General features: G+C 42.6%; 5 non-coding genes and 1 pseudogene across 5 annotated transcripts; 1 reads left to right on the top strand and 5 right to left on the bottom strand.

The window, feature by feature from the left end:
- Nucleotides 1-2,793: 2,793 nt before the first annotated feature.
- LOC135008193 (U1 spliceosomal RNA) lies at nucleotides 2,794-2,956 on the top strand. Its single transcript, XR_010208008.1, has one exon. It is a non-coding gene; the product is annotated as a U1 spliceosomal RNA (small nuclear RNA).
- Nucleotides 2,957-5,039: 2,083 nt separating this feature from the next.
- Nucleotides 5,040-5,218, bottom strand: LOC135008367 (U1 spliceosomal RNA; annotated as a pseudogene).
- A 13,649-nt stretch (nucleotides 5,219-18,867) lies between these two features.
- LOC135008411 (U5 spliceosomal RNA) lies at nucleotides 18,868-18,983 on the bottom strand. Its single transcript, XR_010208169.1, has one exon. It is a non-coding gene; the product is annotated as a U5 spliceosomal RNA (small nuclear RNA).
- A 275-nt stretch (nucleotides 18,984-19,258) lies between these two features.
- LOC135008396 (U5 spliceosomal RNA) lies at nucleotides 19,259-19,374 on the bottom strand. The gene has a single exon (XR_010208154.1). It is a non-coding gene; the product is annotated as a U5 spliceosomal RNA (small nuclear RNA).
- A 274-nt stretch (nucleotides 19,375-19,648) lies between these two features.
- Nucleotides 19,649-19,765, bottom strand: LOC135008421 (U5 spliceosomal RNA). The gene has a single exon (XR_010208178.1). It is a non-coding gene; the product is annotated as a U5 spliceosomal RNA (small nuclear RNA).
- A 59-nt stretch (nucleotides 19,766-19,824) lies between these two features.
- LOC135008092 (U1 spliceosomal RNA) lies at nucleotides 19,825-19,988 on the bottom strand. The gene has a single exon (XR_010207909.1). It is a non-coding gene; the product is annotated as a U1 spliceosomal RNA (small nuclear RNA).
- Between the last annotated feature and the right edge of the window lie 405 nt (nucleotides 19,989-20,393).

Here is a 20,393-nt window from a genome sequence, read left to right as displayed (position 1 = left end):
TGAAACTATCCTCTGCTATATGCATTTTTTTTTGTTAATTAAAGTAATCCAAAACTGGGATTGATATTTTTGCTCTTTTATTTTTACTTAAAGTGCAATAACTTTTACCTTTTTAATTTGTTTTAATAGTATATTGACAGTATTGTTTTCTTTCAAAAATCCACTTAATTTTCTTTACCCTATTATTAAAATGGTAATTGACAAAAACAAACTACATTGTCACCAGAAGAGCAATACAAAATGTACAAGTGATATATTAAAATCATCTTTCCAGCTTGAATTTCAATGATGCATTGGGGTAACGATTTTGTGAGAAACACCTTCACCCTTGAATAAAGATTTTCTTAATTCCTTACCTGTGTGCTAATTAGATATCACCTTGTTTTCACATTAAACAGACTTCAACATGCGAAAGCAGCAAGGATGCAGTGGCGTTAATGTTTCCTGGTGTCAACCTGTATTATTTCAGTAGACATTGAAATGAGGATGCATCTTGCTGCCTTTCCAATGAAGCAAGTTTAATTTAGTAATAGGTGAAAAACCATCCCTACAAAGGTGTTAATCAGAGACTTGGCTTTGTGGACACTTTTCAGAGAACAAATTTGTTAGCATAAAAATAAAGCCAGAAAATGAAGAGCTGTTTAATCACTCAATTGGATTTTTTTGCCAGCATATTTCTTTTTCTCTGCAACCCACTGCTAAATTGTGCTTCCTAGCTGTTTTTATAAAATCACTGAATCAAATCTAACTCTGATTACATCAGAGAAGGCCAGGTACCCTACACCATAACAGGGGGTTTGAAATTTTGACTTGTCTACTTAAAGATCACCAAAATCTGATAACAAGGTCAATTACGTCCCTGGGTGGGATTGAACCACCAACCTTTTGGTTAATAACCATACACACTAACTGATTGCGCCACAGCGACACTTTGCAAAAGTACATACTGACAAAGGCTAATAAGCATTCATCTAGAACGCTTCCTAGAAACATTTTAAAAAGTCAATAATGTGGAGAGTTTTTGTAAGATGTTTCTTCCATCAACCAATGAAGAAACACATTGGTACTTTCCCATGATAAGTGAGTGCTTCAGGACCTCTTGCACTTACATGTGCAGCAGAGTACTGTAATGGAAGCATGCTGGGTCCATAACCCAGGGGTAGGCAGATTGAAACTATCCTCTGCTATATGCATTTTTTTTTGTTAATTAAAGTAATCCAAAACTGGGATTGATATTTTTGCTCTTTTATTTTTACTTAAAGTACAATAACTTTTACCATTTTAATTTGTTTTAATAGTATATTGACAGTATTGTTTTCTTTCAAAAATCCAATTAATTTTCTTTACCCGATTATTAAAATGGTAATTGACAAAAACAAACTACATTGTCACCAGAAGAGCAATACAAAATGTACAAGTGATATATTAAAATCATCTTTCCAGCTTGAATTTCAATGATGCATTGGGGCAACGATTTTGTGAGAAACATCTTCACCCTTAAATAAAGATTTTCTTAATTCCTTACCTGTGTGCTAATTAGATATCACCTTGTTTTCACATTAAACAGACTTCCACATGAGAAAGCAGCAAGTTTGCAGTGGCGTTAATGTTTCCTGGTGTCAACCTGTATTATTTCTGTAGATATTGAAATGAGGATGCATCTTGCTGCCTTTCCAATGAAGCAAGTTTAATTTAGTAATAGGTGAAAAACCATCCCTACAAAGGTGTTAATCAGAGACTTGGCTTTGTGGACACTTTTCACAGAACAAATTTGTTAGCATAAAAATAAAGCCAGAAAATGAAGAGCTGTTTAATCACTCAATTGGATTTTTTTGCCAGCATATTTCTTTTTCTCTGCAACCCACTGCTAAATTGTGCTTCCTAGCTGTTTTTTATAAAATCACTGAATCAAATCTAACTCTGATTACATCAGAGAAGGCCAGGTACCCTACACCATAAGAGGGGGTTTGAAATTTTTACTTGTCTACATAAAGATCACCAAAATCTGATAACAAGGTCAATTACGTCCCTGGGTGGGATTGAACCACCAACTTTTTGGTTAATAGCCTTACACACTAACTGATTGCGCCACAGCGACACTTTGCAAAAGCATATACTGAAAAAGGCTAATAAGCATTCATCTAGAACGTTTCCTAGAAACATTTTAAAAAGTCAATAATGTGGAGAGTTTTTGTAAGATGTTTCTTCCATCAACCAATGAAGAAACACATTGGTACTTTCCCATGATGAGTGAGTGCTTCAGGATCTCTTGCACTTACATGTGCAGCAGAGTACTGTAATGGAAGCATGCTGGGTCCATAACCCAGAGGTAGGCAGATTGAAACTATCCTCTGCTATATGCATTTTTTTTGTTAATTAAAGTAATCCAAAACTGGGATTGACATTTTTGCTCTTTTATTTTTACTTAAAGTACAATAACTTTTACCATTTTAATTTGTTTTAATAGTATATTGACAGTATTGTTTTCTTTCAAAAATTCACTTAATTTTCTTTTCTGTGTGCTAATTAGATAGCACCTTGTTTTCACATTAAATAGACTTCCACATGAGAAAGCAGCAAGGATGCAGTGGCGTTAATGTTTCCTGGTGGTAGTGGGGGACTGTGTTTGTGCTTTCCTCTGGTCAGCTCTGGTAAAAGTCAGATTTCTTTGTCTCAGATCTTCCTCTAGCCTTGTTGTTCTTTCGAGAGTTCCCTTGTGCTGCCTCAGTTGGATCTCCTTCACTTGACAGGGGCGTACCCGAGCAGCGACCCTCCCCAGCACTAGCCCAACTCCTACTTACCTGCCAGGTGAGATACTATGATCATGAAGGTGCTTCTCCCAGGGCAAGGCTCACCCATTGCACTCTGGGTGTGCTGCTCCTGCGATTTCCCCAAATGTGGGAAACTTGACTGCATAATTTGTGTTTCCCCTGGTCGGCTCTCGTATAATTCAGATCTCTTTGTCTCAGGTCTCTCTCCAGCCTAGTTTGCTGTCTGTTTCCACTTCTCTTTTCTTAAACCGCTCCTTTCTATGTCCTTGCGCACCTTAATTAAATCTAACTCTGATTACGTCAGAGAAGGCCAGGTACCCTACACCATAAGAGGGGGTTTGAAATTTTGACTTGTCTACTTAAAGATCACCAAAATCTGATCACAAGGTCAATTACATCACTGGGTGGGAACCTTTTGGTTAATAGCCCATGTAAGTGCAAGAGATCCTGAAGCACTCACTCATCATGGGAAAGTACCAATGTGTTTCTTACAAAAATTCTCCAGATTATTGACTTTTTAAAGTTTTTCTAGGAAACGTTCTAGATGAATGCTTATTAGCCTTTGTCAGTATGTACTTTTGCAAAGTGTCGCTGTGGCGCAATCAGTCAGTGTGTATGGCTATTAACCTAAAGGTTGGTGATTCAATCCCACCCAGGGACGTAATTGACCTTGTTATCAGATTTTGGTGATCTTTAAGTAGACAAGTCAAAATTACAAACCCCCTCTTATGGTGTAGGGTACCCGGCCTTCTCTGATGTAATCAGAGTTAGATTTGATTAAGTGATTTTATAAAAAACAGCTAGGAAGCACAATTTAGCAGTGGGTTGCAGAGAAAAAAAATTATGCTGGCAGAAAAGTCCAATTGAGTGATTAAACAGCTCTTCATTTTCTGATTTTATGTTTATGCTAACAAATTTGCTCTCTGAAAAGTGTCCACAAAGCCAAGTCTCTGATTAACACCTTTGTAGGAATGATTATCCACCTATTACTGAATTAAACTTGCTTCATTGGAAAGGAAGCAAGATGCATCCTCATTTCAATGTCTACTGAAATAATACAGGTTGACACCAGGAAACATAAACGTCACTGCATCCTTGCTGCTTCCTCATGGGGAAGTCTGTTTAATGTGAAAACAAGGTGATATCTAATCAGCACACAGGTAAGGAATTAAGAAAATCTTTCTTTATGGGTGAAGATGTTTCTCACAAAATTGTTGCACCAAGGCATCATTGAAATTAAAGCTGGAAAGATGATTTTAATATATCACTTGTATATTTTGTACTGCTCTTCTGGTGACAATGTAGTTTGTTTTTGTCAATTACCATTTTAATAATAGGGTAAAGAAAATTAAGTGGATTTTTGAAAGAAAACAATACTGTCAATATACTATTAAAACAAATTAAAATGGTAAAAGTTATTGTACTTTAAGTAAAAATAAAAGAGCAAAAATATCAATCCCAGTTTTGGATTACTTTAATTAACAAAAAACAATGCATATAGCAGAGGATAGTTTCAATCTGCCTACCTCTGGGTTATGGACCCAGCATGCTTCCATTACAGTACTCTGCTGCACATGTAAGTGCAAGAGATCCTGAAGCACTCACTCATCATGGGAAAGTACCAATGTGTTTCTTCATTGGTTGATGGAAGAAACATCTTACAAAAACTCTCCAGATTATTGACTTTTTAAAGTTTTTCTAGGAAACGTTCTAGATGAATGCTTATTAGCCTTTGTCAGTATGTACTTTCGCAAAGTGTCTCTGAGGCACAAACAGTTAGCGTGTTCAGTTGTTAACCAAAAGGTTGGTGGTTCAATCCCACCTAGGGACGTAATTGACCTTGTTATCAGATTTTGGTGATCTTTAAGTAGACAAGTCAAAATTTCGAAAACCCCTGTTATGGTGTAGGGTACCTGGCCTTCTCTGATGTAATCAGAGTTAGATTTGATTAAGTGATTTTATAAAAAAAACAGCCACGAAGCACAATTTAGCAGTGGGTTGCAGAGAAAAAGAAATATGCTGGCAGAAAAATCCAATTGAGTGATTAAACAGCTCTTCATTTTCTGGCTTTATTTTTATGCTAACAAATTTGTGCTCTGAAAAGTGTCCACAAAGCCAAGTATCTTATTAACACCTTTGTAGGGATGGTTTTTCACCTATTATTAAATTAAACTTGCTTCATTGGAAAGGCAGCAAGTGATGTCATCCAAGCAGTGGGTCAAGGTTGGCTTCAAACCTCGTCTGCTTATGAAAAGAGAAAAGGGGTATGCAGGGCATGGCGGCCTTTTGCGGTGCTTGGATGACCCCTAGTTCGCATTAAATAATGCAGTCGAGTTTCCCACATTTGGGGAAATCACAGGGGTCAGCATACCCAGAATGCAATGAATGAACCGCACCCTGGGAGAACAGTCTTCATGACCATGGTATCTCCTATGCAAAATAAGTATGATTTGGGATAGGGCTGGGGAGGGCCGCTGCTCAGGCACATCTCTGTCAAGTAAAGGAGATTCAACTGAGGCAGCACAAGGGAACTCTCATCTGGGGACAACAACTGCAGGGAGAACACATATTTTCAGATGAACATGGGAGGGCAGAAGGCTGCCTAATACTGAAGCACCCCCAAACAACAAACCAAATGCAACAACTAGTGCAAGCATTCCTGGGGGAAGGCCTGCAGCAGATGGATTTGCATATGGCGATGTCATCCAAGCAGTGGGTCAAAGTTGGCTTCAACCCTCGTCTGCATATGAAAAGAGAAAAGGGGCGTGCAGGGCATGGCGGCCTTTTGCGGCACTTGGATGACCCCTAGTTCGCATTAAACACCTCCACCCTCTGTCGGTGTGGGGCTCATGTTGGCTATGCCCCAGCCCCTGAAGGATTCAAGCTGATTTCTTGCAGCAGCTGGGCACTGTAACAGCTCCAGAGCTGCTCTGTAAGGCAAGTAAAAGGGTGTGGGCCCTGCAGCACTACCTGTAGTTCGCATTGTGCAAGACCCCTAGTTCGCATTAAACACCCCCACCCTCCTTCGGTGTGGGGCTCATGTTGGCCATGCCCCAGCCCCTGAAGCATTCACGCTGATTTCTTGCAGCAGCTGGGCACTGTAACAGCTCAAGAGCTGCTCTGTAAGGCAAGTAAAAGGGTGTGGGCCCTGCAGCACTACCTGTAGTTTGCATTGTGCATTGGAAGGCACAAAGTAAGCAGACGGGAGGAGAAGTCAGGATAGTGCACAAGGGTATAGACGGGAGGGGATCAAGAAAAAAGAAGTGGAAACAGACAGCAAACTAGGCTTCCAATGCACAATGCAAACTACAGGTAGTGCTGCAGGGCCCACACCCTTTTACTTGCCTTACAGAGCAGCTCTGGAGCTGTTTAATCACTCAATTGGATTTTTCTGCCAGCATAATTTTTATCTTACGTCCTAGAGGATGCTGGGGACTCCGTAAGGACCATGGGGGATAGACGGGCTCCGCAGGAGACATGGGCACTTTAAGAAAGACTTTAGATCTGGGTGTGCACTGGCTCCTCCCTCTATGCCCCTCCTCCAGACCTCAGTTTACTACTGTGCCCAGAGGAGACTGGGTGCTTTTCAGGGAGCTCTCCTGAGTTTCCTGACAGAAAGTATATTTGTTAGATTTTTTTATTTTCAGGGAGCCTGCTGGCAACAGACTCCCTGCATCGAGGGGCGGAGGGGAGAGATGCACACCTACTTCTGTGAGTTGATAGGCTCTGCTTCTTAGGCTACTGTACAGCATTAGCTCCAGAGGGATCGGTACGCAGGTCTCACCCTCGCCGTCCGTCCCAGAGCCGCGCCGCCGTCCCCCTCGCAGAGCCGGAAGATAGAAGCCGGGTGAGTATGAGAAGAAAAGAAGACTTCAGAGGCGGCGGAAGACTTCATGATCTTCACTGAGGTAACGCACAGCAGTAAAGCTGTGCTCCATTGCTCCCATACACCTCACACACGGCAGTCAGTGTAAGGGTGAAGGGCGCAGGGGGGACGCCCTGGGCAGCAATATAGACCTCTCTTTGGCAAAATAAATATATATGCAGCTAGGCACTGTATATATATATAAGAGCCCCCGCCATTTTTTTATGGGGGGGGCTATTTGAGCGGGACAGAAGCCCGTCGCTGAGGGGGTGGGGCTTCTCCCTCAGCACTCCCCAGCGCCATTTTCTCCACAGCACCGCTGAGGGGAAGCTCCATGGACTCTCCCCTGCTTATACCACGGTAGAAAGAGGGTCTTAAAGAAGAGGGGGCACATAATTAGGCGCATATATATATGGAAATACAGCGCTACTGGGTAAACATAAAATGATTGTGTTTTTTTCCTGGGTCATATAGCGCTGGGGTGTGTGCTGGCATACTTTCTCTCTCTGTCTCTCCAAAGGGCCTTGTTGGGGAACTGTCCTCAGATAAGAGGATTCCCTGAGTGTATGGTGTGTCGGTACACGTGTGTCGACATGTCTGAGGTAGAAGGCTCTCCTAGAGAGGAGCAGGAGCAAATTAATGTGGTGTCTCCATCGACAACGCCGACACCTGACTGGATGGATATGTGGAATGTTTTAAGTGCTAATGTAAACTTATTACACAAGAGATTAGACAAAGCTGAAGCTAGGGAACAGTCAGGGAGTCAACCCATGCCTGTCCCTATGTCGCAGGGACCTTCGGGGTCTCAAAAGCGCCCACTATCCCAAATAGTTGACACAGATACCGACACAGATTCTGACTCCAGTGTCGACTACGATGATGCAAAGTTACAACCAAAATTGGCTAAATGTATTCGATATATGATTATTGCAATAAAAGATGTTTTGCACATCACAGAGTCCCCTGTCCCTGACACGAGGGTACACATGTATAAGGGAAAGAAACCTGAGATAACCTTTCCCCCCTCACATGAGTTGAACGAATTATGTGAAAAAGCTTGGGAATCTCCAGACAAAAAGCTGCAGATTCCCAAAAGGATTCTTATGGCGTATCCTTTCCCGCCAATGGACAGGATACGGTGGGAATCCTCCCCTAGGGTGGATAAAGCATTGACACGCTTATCCAAAAAGGTAGCGCTGCCATCCCAGGATACGGCTACCATCAGGGACCCTGCTGACCGCAAGCAGGAGGTTACCCTAAAGTCCATTTACACACATTCTGGTACCTTACTCAGACCGGCAATTGCGTCGGCCGAGGTTGTAGCGCGGTGGCAGCATGGACAGATACCTTATCAGCAGAGATTGAGACCCTAGATAAGGATGCTATGTTATTGACCATAGGGCATATAAAAGATGCTGTCCTATATATGAGAGATGCTCAAAGTGACATTAGTCTACTGGGTTCTAGAATAAACGCTATGTCGATTTCTGCTAGACGAGTCCTATGGACCCGGCAATGGACAGGTGATGCCGACTCAAAAAGGCATATGGAGGTTTTACCTTACAGGTGTGAGGAATTGTTTGGGGAAGGTCTCTCGGACCTTGTCTCCACAGCTACAGCTGGTAAATCAAATTTTTTGCCTTATATTCCCTCACAGCCTAAGAAAGCACCACATTATCAAATGCAGTCCTTTCGATCACAGAGAAACAAGAAAGTACGAGGTGCGTCCTTTCTTGCCAGAGGTAAGGGCAGAGGGAAGAAGCTGCACAACACAGCTAGTTCCCAGGAACAGAAGTCCTCCCCGGCCTCTACAAAATCCACCGCATGACGCTGGGGCTCCGCTAAAGGAGTCCGCCCAGTTGGGGGCACGTCTTCGTGTTTTCAGCCACATCTGGGTTCATTCGCAGGTGGATCCCTAGGCAATAGAAATTGTTTCTCAGGGTTACAAGCTGAAATTCGAAGAGGTGCCTCCTCGCCGGTTTTTCAAATCGGCCCTACCATCTTCTCCCCAGGAAAGGGAGATAGTGTTAAATGCAATTCACAAATTGTATCTTCAACAGGTGGTGGTCAAGGTTCCCCTGCTTCAACAAGGAAAGGGAAATTATTCGACCCTGTTTGTAGTCCCAAAACCGGACGGTTTGGTCAGACCCATATTAAATTTAAAATCCCTGAACCTATACTTGAAAAGGTTCAAGTTCAAGATGGAATCGCTAAGAGCGGTCATCGCCAGCCTAGAAGGGGGGGATTTTATGATATCTCTGGACATAAAGGATGCATACCTTCATGTACTCATTTATCCACCTCATCAGGCGTACCTAAGATTTGCGGTACAGTATTGTCATTACCAATTTCAGACGTTGCCGTTTGGTCTCTCCAGAATTTTCTCCGAGAATTTTCACCAAGGTAATGACGGAAATTATGGTGCTCCTGCGAAAGCAAGGTGTCACAATTATCCCGTACTTGAACGATCTCCTCATAAAAGCGAGATCAAGAGAGCAGTTGCTGAACAGCGTATAACTTTCATTGAAGGTGTTACAGCAAAACGGCTGGATTCTCAATATCCCGAAGTCGCAGTTGGTTCCTACGACTCGTCTGACTTTGCTTGGGCATTATTCTGGATACGGACCAGAAAAGGGTTTATCTTCCGATAGAAAAGGCCCAGGAACTCATGACTCTGGTCAGGAACCTATTGAAACCAAAACAGGTGTCAGTGCATCACTGCACTCGAGTCCTGGGAATGATGGTGGCATCATACGAGGCCATTCCCTTCGGCAGGTTCCATGCGAGGATCTTGCAATGGGACCTACTGGACAAGTGGTCCGGGTCACATCTACAGATTCATCAGTTGATCACCCTGTCCCCTAGGGCCAGGGTATCTCTCCTGTGGTGGCTGCAGAGTGCTCACCTTCTAGAGGGCCGCAGGTTCGGCATTCAGGACTGGATCCTGGTGACCACGAACGCGAGCCTCCGAGGTTGGGGAGCAGCCACACAGGGAAGAAATTTCCAAGGTCTTTGGTCAAGTCAGGAGACTTGTCTTCACATCAACATCCTGGAGCTAAGGGCCATATACAACGCCCTATGTCAAGCGGAGACCTTACTTCGCGACCAACCAGTTCTGATCCAGTCAGACAACGTCACCGCAGTAGTTCATGTAAACCGCCAAGGCGGCACAAGGAGCAGAGTGGCGATGGCGGAAGCCACCAGAATTCTTCGCTGGGCGGAGAATCATGTAAGCGCACTGTCAGCAGTGTTCATTCCGGGAGTGGACAACTGGGAAGCAGACTTCCTCAGCAGACACGACCTACATCCAGGAGAGTGGGGACTCCATCAGGAAGTCTTCGCACAGATTGCAAGTCGGTGGGGACTGTTCCAGATAGACATGATGGCGTCCCGCCTCAACAAAAAGCTACAGAGGTATTGCACCAGGTCAAGAGACCCTCAGGCAGTAGCTGTTTAAACAGCTCTTCATTTTCTGATTTTATGTTTATGCTAACAAATTTGCTCTCTGAAAAGTGTCCACAAAGCCAAGTCTCTGATTAACATCTTTGTAGGAATGGTTTTTCACCTATTACTGAATTAAACTTGCTTCATTGGAAAGGCAGCAAGATGCATCCTCATTTCAATGTCTACTGAAATAATACAGGTTGACACCAGGAAACATAAACGCCACTGCATCCTTGCTGCTTTCGCATGTGGAAGTCTGTTTAATGTGAAAACAAGGTGATATCTAATTAGCACACAGGTAAGGAATTAAGAAAATCTTTATTTAAGGGTGAAGGTGTTTCTCACAAAATCGTTGCCCCAATGCATCATTGAAATTCAAGCTGGAAAGATGATTTTAATATATCACTTGTACATTTTGTATTGCTCTTCTGGTGACAATGTAGTTTGTTTTTGTCAATTACCATTTTAATAATAGGGTAAAGAAAATTAAGTGGATTTTTGAAAGAAAACAATACTGTCAATATACTATTAAAACAAATTAAAATGGTAAAAGTTATTGTACTTTAAGTAAAAATAAAAGAGCAAAAATATCAATCCCAGTTTTGGATTACTTTAATTAACAAAAAAAAATGCATATAGCAGAGGATAGTTTCAATCTGCCTACCTCTGGGTTATGGGCCCAGCATGTTTCCATTGCAGTACTCTGCTGCACATGTAAGTGCAAGAGATCCTGAAGCACTCACTCATCATGGGAAAGTACCAATGTGTTTCTTCGTTGGTTGATGGAAGAAACATCTTACAAAAACTCTCCAGATTATTGACTTTTTAAAGTTTTTCTAGGAAACGTTCTAGATGAATGCTTATTAGCCTTTGTCAGTATGTATGTTTGTAAAGTGTCTCTGTGGCGCAATCGGTTAGTGTGTTTGGTTATTAATCAAAGGGTTGGTGGTTCAATCCCACCCAACGATGTAATTGACCTTGTTATCAGATTTTGGTGATCTTTAAGTAGACAAGTCAAAATTTCAAACCCCCTTCTTATGGTGTAGGGTACCTGGCCTACTCTGATGTAATCAGAGTTAGATTTGAATCAGTGATTTTATAAAAAAACAGCTAGGAAGCACAATTTAGCAGTGGGTTGCAGAGAAAAAGAAATATGCTGGCAGAAAAATCCAATTGAGTGATTAAACAGCTCTTCATTTTCTGGCTTTATTTTTATGCTAACTAATTTGTTCTCTGAAAAGTGTCCACAAAGCCAAGTATCTGATTAACATATTTGTAGGGATGGTTTTTCACCTATTACTAAATTAAACTTGCTTCATTGGAAAGGCAGCAAGATGCATCCTCATTTCAATATCTACTGAAATAATACAGGTTGACACCAGGAAACATTAACGCCACTGCATCCTTGCTGCTTTCTCATGTGGAAGTCTGTTTAATGTGAAAACAAGGTGATATCTAATTAGCACACAGGTAAGGAATAAAGAAAATCTTTATTTAAGGGTGAAGATGTTTCTCACAAAATCGTTGCCCCAATGCATCATTGAAATTCAAGCTGGAAAGATGATTTTAATATATCACTTGTACATTTTGTATTGCTCTTCTGGTGACAATGTAGTTTGTTTTTGTCAATTACCATTTTAATAATCGGGTAAAGAAAATTAATTGGATTTTTGAAAGAAAACAACACTGTCAATATACTATTAAAACAAATTAAAATGGTAAAAGTTATTGTACTTTAAGTAAAAATAAAAGCTAAAATATCAATCCCAGTTTTGGATTACTTTAATGAACAAAAAAAAAATGCATATAGCAAAGGATAGTTTCAATCTGCCTACCTCTGGGTTATGGGCCCAGCATGCTTCCATTGCAGTACTCTGCTGCACATGTAAGTGCAAGAGATCCTGAAGCACTCACTCATCATGGGAAAGTACCAATGTGTTTCTTCATTGGTTGCTGGAAGAAACATCTTACAAAAACTCTCCAGATTATTGACTTTTTAAAGTTTTTCTAGGAAACGTTCTAGATGAATGCTTATTAGTCTTTGTCAGTATGTACTTTTTGCAAAGTGTCTCTGTGGCGCAATCGGTTAGTGTGTTCAGCTATTAATCAAAAGGTTGGTGGTTCAATCCCATCCAGGGACGTAATTGACCTTGTCATCAAATTTTGGTAATATTTAAGTAGACAAGTCATATAGCAGAGGATAGTTTCAATCTGCCTACCTCTGGGTTATGGACCCAGCATGCTTCCATTACAGTACTCTGCTGCACATGTAAGTGCAAGAGATCCTGAAGCACTCACTCATCATGCGAAAGTACCAATGTGTTTCTTCATTGGTTGCTGGAAGAAACATCTTACAAAAACTCTCCTTATTATTGACTTTTTAAAGTTTTTCTAGGAATCGTTCTAGATGAATGCTTATTAGCCTTTGTCAGTATGTACTTTTGCAAAGTTTCGCTGTGGCGCAATCAGTTAGTGTGTACGGCTATTAACCAAAAGGTTGGTGGTTCAATCCCACCCAGGGATGTAATTGAACTTGTAATCAGATTTTGTTGATCTTTAAGTAGACAAGTCAAAATTTCGAAAACCCCTGTTATGGTGTAGGGTACCTGGCCTTCTCTGATGTAATCAGAGTTAGATTTGATTCATACTGTTAACTGGGTAGTATATCACAAGTTATACGGTGTGATTGGTGTGGCTGGTATGAATCTTGACCTTGGATTAACAAAAATCCTTTCCTCGAACTGTCTGTCTCCTCTGGGCACAGTTTCTCTAACTGAGGTATGGAGGAGGGGCATAGAGGGAGGAGCCAGTGCACACCCAGATCTAAAGTCTTTCTTAAAGTGCCCATGTCTGCTGCGGAGCCCGTCTATCCCCCATGGTCCTTACGGAGTCCCCATCATCCTCTACGGACTACGAGAAAAAAAAATTACCGGTAGGTTTAAAATGTTATTTTTTTCTCTGCAACCCACTGCTAAATTGTGCTTCCTAGCTGTTTTTTATAAAATCACTTAATTAAATCTAACTCTGATTACGTCAGAGAAGGCCAGGTACCCTACACCATAAGAGGGGGTTTGAAATTTTGACTTGTCTACTTAAAGATCACCAAAATCTGATGACAAGGTCAATTACATCCCTGGGTGGGATTGAACCACCAACCTTTTGGTTAATAGCCCATGTAAGTGCAAGAAATCCTGAAGCACTCACTCATCATGGGAAAGTACCAATGTGTTTCTTACAAAAATTCTCCAGATTATTGACTTTTTAAAGTTTTTCTAGGAAACGTTCTAGATGAATGATTATTAGCCTTTGTCAGTATTGACTTTTGCAAGGTGTCTCTGTGGCGCAATCGGTTAGCATGTTTGGCTATTAACCAAAAGGTTGGTGGTTCAATCCCACCCAGGGATGTAATTGACCTTGTAATCAGATTTTGGTGATCTTTAAGTAGACAAGTCAAAATTTCAAAAACCCCCCTTATGGTGTAGGGTACCTGGCCTTCTCTGATGTAATCAGAGTTAGATTTGATTAAGTGATTTTATAAAAAAACAGCTAGGAAGCACAATTTAGCAGTGGGTTGCAGAGAAAAAAAATATGCTGGCAGAAAAGTCCAATTGAGTGATTAAACAGCTCTTCATTTTCTGATTTTATGTTTATGCTAACAAATTTGCTCTCTGAAAAGTGTCCACAAAGCCAAGTCTCTGATTAACACCTTTGTAGGAATGGTTTTTCACCTATTACTGAAATAAACTTGCTTCATTGGAAAGGCATCAAAGATGCATCCTCATTTCAATGTCTACTGAAATAATACAGGTTGACACCAGGAAACGTCACTGCATCCTTGCTGCTTCCTCACGGGGAAGTCTGTTTAATGTGAAAACAAGGTGATATCTAATCAGCACACAGGTAAGGAATTAAGAAAATCTTTCTTTGTGGGTGAAGATGTTTCTCACAAATTGTTGTCCCAATGCATCATTGAAATTCAAGATGGAAGATGATTTTCATATATCACTTGTACATTTTGCATTGCTCTTCTGGTGACAATGTAGTTTGTTTTTGTCAATTACCATTTCAGTAATAGGGTAAAGAAAATTAAGTGGATTTTTTAAAGAAAACAATGCTGTCAATATACTATTAAAACAAATTAAAATGATAAAAGTTATTGTACTTTAAGTAAAAATAAAAGAGCCAAAATATCAATCCCAGTTTTTGATTACTTTAATTATAAAAAAAAAAATGCACATAGCAGAGGATAGTTTCGATCAATCGACCTCTGGGTTATGGGCCCAGCATGCTTCCATTGCACTACTCTGCTGCTCATGGAAGTGTAAGAGATCCTGAAGACTAAATTGATTAAAGGCCTAAAAGTACTGGACTATAAGGAAAGACTTACTAGGCTGAATATTTATACACTAGAAAAGAGGTGCCTAAGAGGAGATATTATTAATATCTTCAAATATGTAAAGATACATAACAAAGAGTTATCAGAGGAATTATTTATTAAAAGAACACGTGGTCACTCGCTGCGACTGGAGGAAAGTTCAGAACGCAATGGAGGAAAGGTTTCTTCACTGTTAGGGCAATCAGGATGTGGAATTCCCTGCCAGGGAAGGTGGTAATGGCGGACTCTGTAATTGGATTTAAAAAAGGAATGGATACATTTCTGAATGAAAAAGCTATCCAAGGTTATAATACTTAAAATATCAACATGGTTAATCCGGGGGTAACATGAGTTATAGTAGCTAACTAGTCATAAAACATTATTCAGCAAGTATGTAGAATCATCACAACTTAAAACAGGTTGAACACGATGGGCAATTTGCCTCTATTCAACCTCAAAAACTATGTTACTATATTACTATGTTATTGTAGTATACAGAACACCACAATGCAATGAGCAGTGATAGTGAGCACTGATGAGGATACTAGAACTGACACTGAGCAGCAAGATGCAGCACTGGACTATTAGTAATGTACTGTAGTATGCTGAGCACCACAATGCAGCACAAGACAATGAGCAGTGATACTGAGCACTGATGAGGATACTACTGAGAACTGACACTGAGCAGGAGAGACACACTACTAGTATTACTGAGCAGCAATAAGTAACCACTGATACTGAGCACTGATATTGAGATTTCCACTGAGAGAACATAGCCACGTCCTCTCCGCTCTCTCTTCAATGCACGAGTAAAAATGGCAGCAACGCGCAGCTCTTTATATGGAATCCGAATCTCGCGAGAATCCGACAGCGGGATGATGACATTTTCCCTTGTTCAGGTTTTCCGAGTCAGGCGGGAACAACCGAGCCTGCCTCGGACCAGTGTAAACCACGTGGAGTTCGTGGGGAATTCGGTTCTCGGAGAACCGAACCCGCTCCTCTCTACCTTATACCCATCAATTTTTTTATTTTCAATCTAAGCCCCTGCAGTTTTCTGTAAGCATCTGCTTCGCTATGATGATCAACAAGTCACAAGGGCAAACACTCAGGGTTTGAGGCGTAGATCTTAGGACCAGCTGCTACAAGCATGGCAGAGGTGTCACTATCACTGGTGACACACAGAGAGGTGGCGAGGGAGATTGTAATGCAGTGCGCGCAGATAAGCAGCGCAATGGTAAAAAGGAGGCATGGTTTCATAGGTAGGGGCGTGGCCTGGTGGCCTGAATCTACATTTTGTTGCTCCGGGTGTCCCGGGGGTTGGGGGCTGCACCCGGGGACTAGTGTGTGAGCGGTGCTGGCTCCTGCACAGTGACAGGGCATGGCCACCCAGCATGACGCCTCCCTTCTTGACCATGCTGTAATTGCAGTCGCACTGCAGTTCAGCGTGATCATAAAAAATGGTGTAGGCTCCTGCTGGTGCAGACTGTATGTGCGCGCAGGAAGCCGCCACCATTTTTGTGATCACAGCGGCTGAATGTGATGTCATACAGCCGCTGTGACCACGCCCCCTGTGTCTCCTCCGTTGCAGACCCCATTTTGAAGCCTTGCCCCCGCACCGCTCCATCCCTGACTTGGAAATGGAGTGTTGCTGACCCACCTCTCCCCCCCTTCCCCACCCCGATTGACAGGCAGAGGCGATCACATTCTCTGCGGGGTGCCGCAGAAAATGCAGGCACATGCGTATGCTCTTAGCAATTTTTGCAGTTGGATCGCTTATTGTGATTGCAATCCAACCTGAATCAGGCCCTATTACCTATCACAATGCGCTGCGGGCAGTACAAAATTGGGTTAATATAGGAGAAAAACCCCCAGACCTGTGCTCCTTAACTGTACCTGGTGGCTAGTGGAGCGGCTGCCCAGTAATCAGTGTCCACCGCAGTGCGCACACGGCCCACCCCCTACGGCCTCGCTCCCCTTCATCAGCGGCCTCGTGATCCGGAAGGGTGGTGTGTGTGTGACTGACCTTAGGATGAAACCGGAGCCTCCGCTGCAGTGACCCAGCAACCAGGGCACGGGAGTATATAGCGCCGCTGGGAGTGATGAAGCTGCAGTAAAGATGTCTATTAGACCTAGCCTGCTGCAGCCCTTGTAGATTCTCATAAAACAAGTTCTTCTTTTCTTGTCAAAATTAATAGCTAAGAATAGGCTGCCTGAGGCAGGCCCCTGTTAATTGGCCTGCTACTGAAGGCACCAACTACAAACTGAGCTCCCTGTTCATGGAAGCGGGGTTATAGAGGAGAATGCACTGAGCTTCTTGGGAACAGTCAAAAGCTTTGAGCCGGTTGGTGCCTCAGATCAAGATCCTACTCTACACCCCAATGTGAATCCTTGTGGAGTCCAGTGTACCCCACAGAAGAAATTAATGTGTCACACCCATTGGCAGCAACCTTAGAATAGCTGCTGACGGGCACAATTGAGAAAGGAAGGGGGGGGGACATTTGAATCCAGCACATAGATGCAATTCAAATATGTAATTTGTACCTTCCTATTTTAAAATATAATGGATGAACCTCACCCTGTGAGAACAATCTTCATGATCAAGAGATCTAATATGTAAAATAAGTATGAGTTGGGATAGGGCTGGGGAGGGTGGCAGCTCGGGCAGCCCCTCCCCCGTCAAGTTAAGGAGATTCAACTGAGGAAGCACAAGGGAACTCTCGTCTGGGGACAACAACTGCAGGGAGACCACATCTTTTCAGATGAACATGGGATGGCGGAAGGCTGCCTAATACTGAAGCACCATCAAATATCAAACCATATCCAACAACTAGTAACAGCATTCCTGGGGGAAGGTCTGCAGCAGACGGATTTGCATACGGTGATGTCATCCAAGCAGTGGGCCAAAGTTGGCTGGAACCCTCATCTGCATATAAAAAGAGAAAAGGGGCATGCAGGGCATGGCGGCCTTTTGCAGTGCTTGGATGACCCCTAGTTCGCATTAAACACCCCCACCCTCCTTTGGTGTGGGGCTCATGTTGGCCATGCCCCATCCCCTGAAGCATTCATGCTGATTTCTTGCAGCAGCTGGGCACTGTAACAGCTCCAGAGCTGCTCTGTAAGGCAAGTAAAAGGGTGTGGGCCCTGCAGCACCACCTGTAGTTCGCATTGTGCGTTGGAAGGCACAAAGTAAGCAGACGGGAGGAGAAGTCAGGATAGTACACAAGGGCATCCTTTTCTCTTAGTCCGTAGAGGATGCTGGGGTCACATTAAGAACCATGGGGTATAGACGGGATCCGCAAGAGACATGGGCACTTTAAGACTTTCAAAGGGTGTGAACTGGCTCCTCCCTCTATGCCCCTCCTCCAGACTCCAGTTATAGGAACTGTGCCCAGGGAGACGGACATTTCGAGGAAAGGATTTATTGTTAAACTAAGGTGAGCATCTTACCAGCTCACACCTTAAGCATGCCGCAGAACGTGGCATTCAACAGAACACAAGCCAACGGCATGAACAATTGCAGCAAAAAGCTGACCAGAACCGTAACACAACATGTGTATAACCACAAGTAATAACTGCAGACACAGTATGGACTGGGACGGGTGCCCAGCATCCTCTACGTACTAAGAGAAAAGGATTTACCGGTAGGTATTAAAATCCTATTTTCTCATACGACCTAGAGGATGCTGGGGTCACATTAAGAACCATGGGGTTATACCAAAGCTCTTGAACGGGTGGGAGAGTGCGTACGACTCTGCAGCACCGAATGACCCAACTTGAGGTTATCATCAGCCAAGGTATCAAACTTGTAAAACTTAGCAAAAGTGTTTACTAAATAGCTGCTCGGCAAAGTTGCAATGCCGAGACTCCCCGACCAGCTGCCCAGGATGAACCCACCTTTCTAGTAGAATGGGTCTTCACCTAATTCAGTAACGGCAATCCTGCCGTGGAATGAGCATGCTGAATTTTACCACAGATCCAGCGCATAATGGTCTGCATGGAAGCAGGACACCCAATCATGTTGGGAGCATACAGGACAAACAGAGCCTCTGTTTTCCTAATCTGAACCGTTCTGGTGACATAAATTTTCAAAGTTCTGACCACAGCCAGAGACTTTGACTCAACGAAGGTGTCAGTGGCCAAAGGCACCATGTGGAAAGATGAACCACCTTCGGCAGAAATTGTTGACGTGTCCTCAATTCTGCTCTATCTTCATGAAAGATCAAATAAAGGCTCTTGTGATACTGCATGGTTTGTACTGTTTTCCATGTGCTCCCAGATCTTTCAAGCAAGTAGCATGGTCAAGAAAGTTCTGTTTGAAAAGAAACAAACATTTACTGTCATTGTTATGCAAATAAACTTACATTAAAGCTAACAAGAAAGCACACTCGTTCTGTCTTTAAACTGATAAAAGAAACCCCAATAATATGGGGCATGCAAAAATTGAGATAAAACTCAGTTTTGCTCCTCTCCACGGAAATCTTTAATAAAAGGCGAAATATTTGTTAGTTCTGAAGAGAAACCAGAGCATGACCAAGATTCCACCTGTCGCCTGAGTGCCATGCCAGCAGTTCTCATTCAGCTCAAAGTGAGCACCCAATTTGAATGAAAGAAAGCAGATTTCTCACCAGGCTTCCCCTTGCTATAAACATGGTTTGTACTCTTTTCCATGTGCTCCCAGATCTTTCAAACAATTAGTGTGGTCAAGAAAGTTCTGTTTGAAAAGAAACAAACATTTACTGTCATTTCTATGCAAATGAGCTTACATTAAAGCACACTCGTTCTATCTTTAAACCAATAAAATAAAACCCCAATAAGATGGGGCATGCAAAAATTGAGATAAAACTCAGTTTTGCTCCTCTCCACGGAAATCTTTAGTAAAAGGCGAAAGATTTGTTCGTTCTGAAGAGAAACCACAGCATGACCAAGATTCTACCTGTCGCCTGAGTGCCATGCCAGCAGTCCTCATTCAGCTCAAAGTGAGCACCCAATTTGAAAGAAAGAAAGCAGATTTCTCACCAGGCTTCCCCTTGCTATAAACATGGTTTGTACTCTTTTCCATGTGCTCCCAGATCTTTCAAGCAATTAGTATAGTCAAGAAAGTTCTGTTTGAAAAGAAACAAACATTTACTGTCATTTCTACGCAAATGAGCTTACATTAAAGCACACTCGTTCTATCTTTAAACTGATAAAAGAAACCCCAATAAGACGGGGCATGCAAAAATTGAGATAAAACTCAGTTTTGCTCCTCTCCACGGAAATCTTTAGTAAAAGGCAAAAGATTTGTTCGTTCTGAAGAACTAGCACAAGGGAACTCTCAAAAGAAGAACAAGGCTCTGAAACAAAGAAATCTGACTTTTACCAGAGCTGACCAGAGGAAAACACAAACACAGTCCCCCACTACCACAAATAAAGCAGTCGAGTTTCCCACATTTGGGGAAATCACAGGGGTCAGCATACCCAGAATGCAATGAATGAACCTCACCCTGGGAGAATAATCCTTATGACCATGGTATCTCCTATGCAAAATAAGTATGATTTGGGATAGAGCTGGGGAGGGCCGCTGCTCAGGCACATCTCTGTCAAGTTAAGGAGATTCAACTGAGGCAGCACAAGGGAACTCTCATCTGGGGACAACAACTGCAGGGAGAACACATATTTTCAGATGAACATGGGAGGGCAGAAGGCTGCCTAATACTGAAGCACCCCCAAACAACAAACCAAATGCAACAACTAGTGCAAGCATTCCTGGGGGAAGGCCTGCCGCAGATGGATTTGCATATGGTGATGTCATCCAAGCAGTGGGTCAAAGTTGGCTTCAACCCTCGTCTGCATATGAAAACAGAAAAGGGGCGTGCAGGGCATGGTGGCCTTTTGCGGCGCTTGTCTGACCCCTAGTTTGCATTAAACACCTCCACCCTCCTTCGGTGTGGGGCTCATG

The sequence above is a fragment of the Pseudophryne corroboree genome, unplaced genomic scaffold (genome assembly GCF_028390025.1).
Source record: "Pseudophryne corroboree isolate aPseCor3 unplaced genomic scaffold, aPseCor3.hap2 scaffold_222, whole genome shotgun sequence".
Classification (NCBI taxonomy): domain Eukaryota; kingdom Metazoa; phylum Chordata; class Amphibia; order Anura; family Myobatrachidae; genus Pseudophryne; species Pseudophryne corroboree.
The sequence above is the reverse complement of the archived record's forward strand: the minus strand, read 5'-3'. Positions and strand labels throughout refer to the sequence as shown.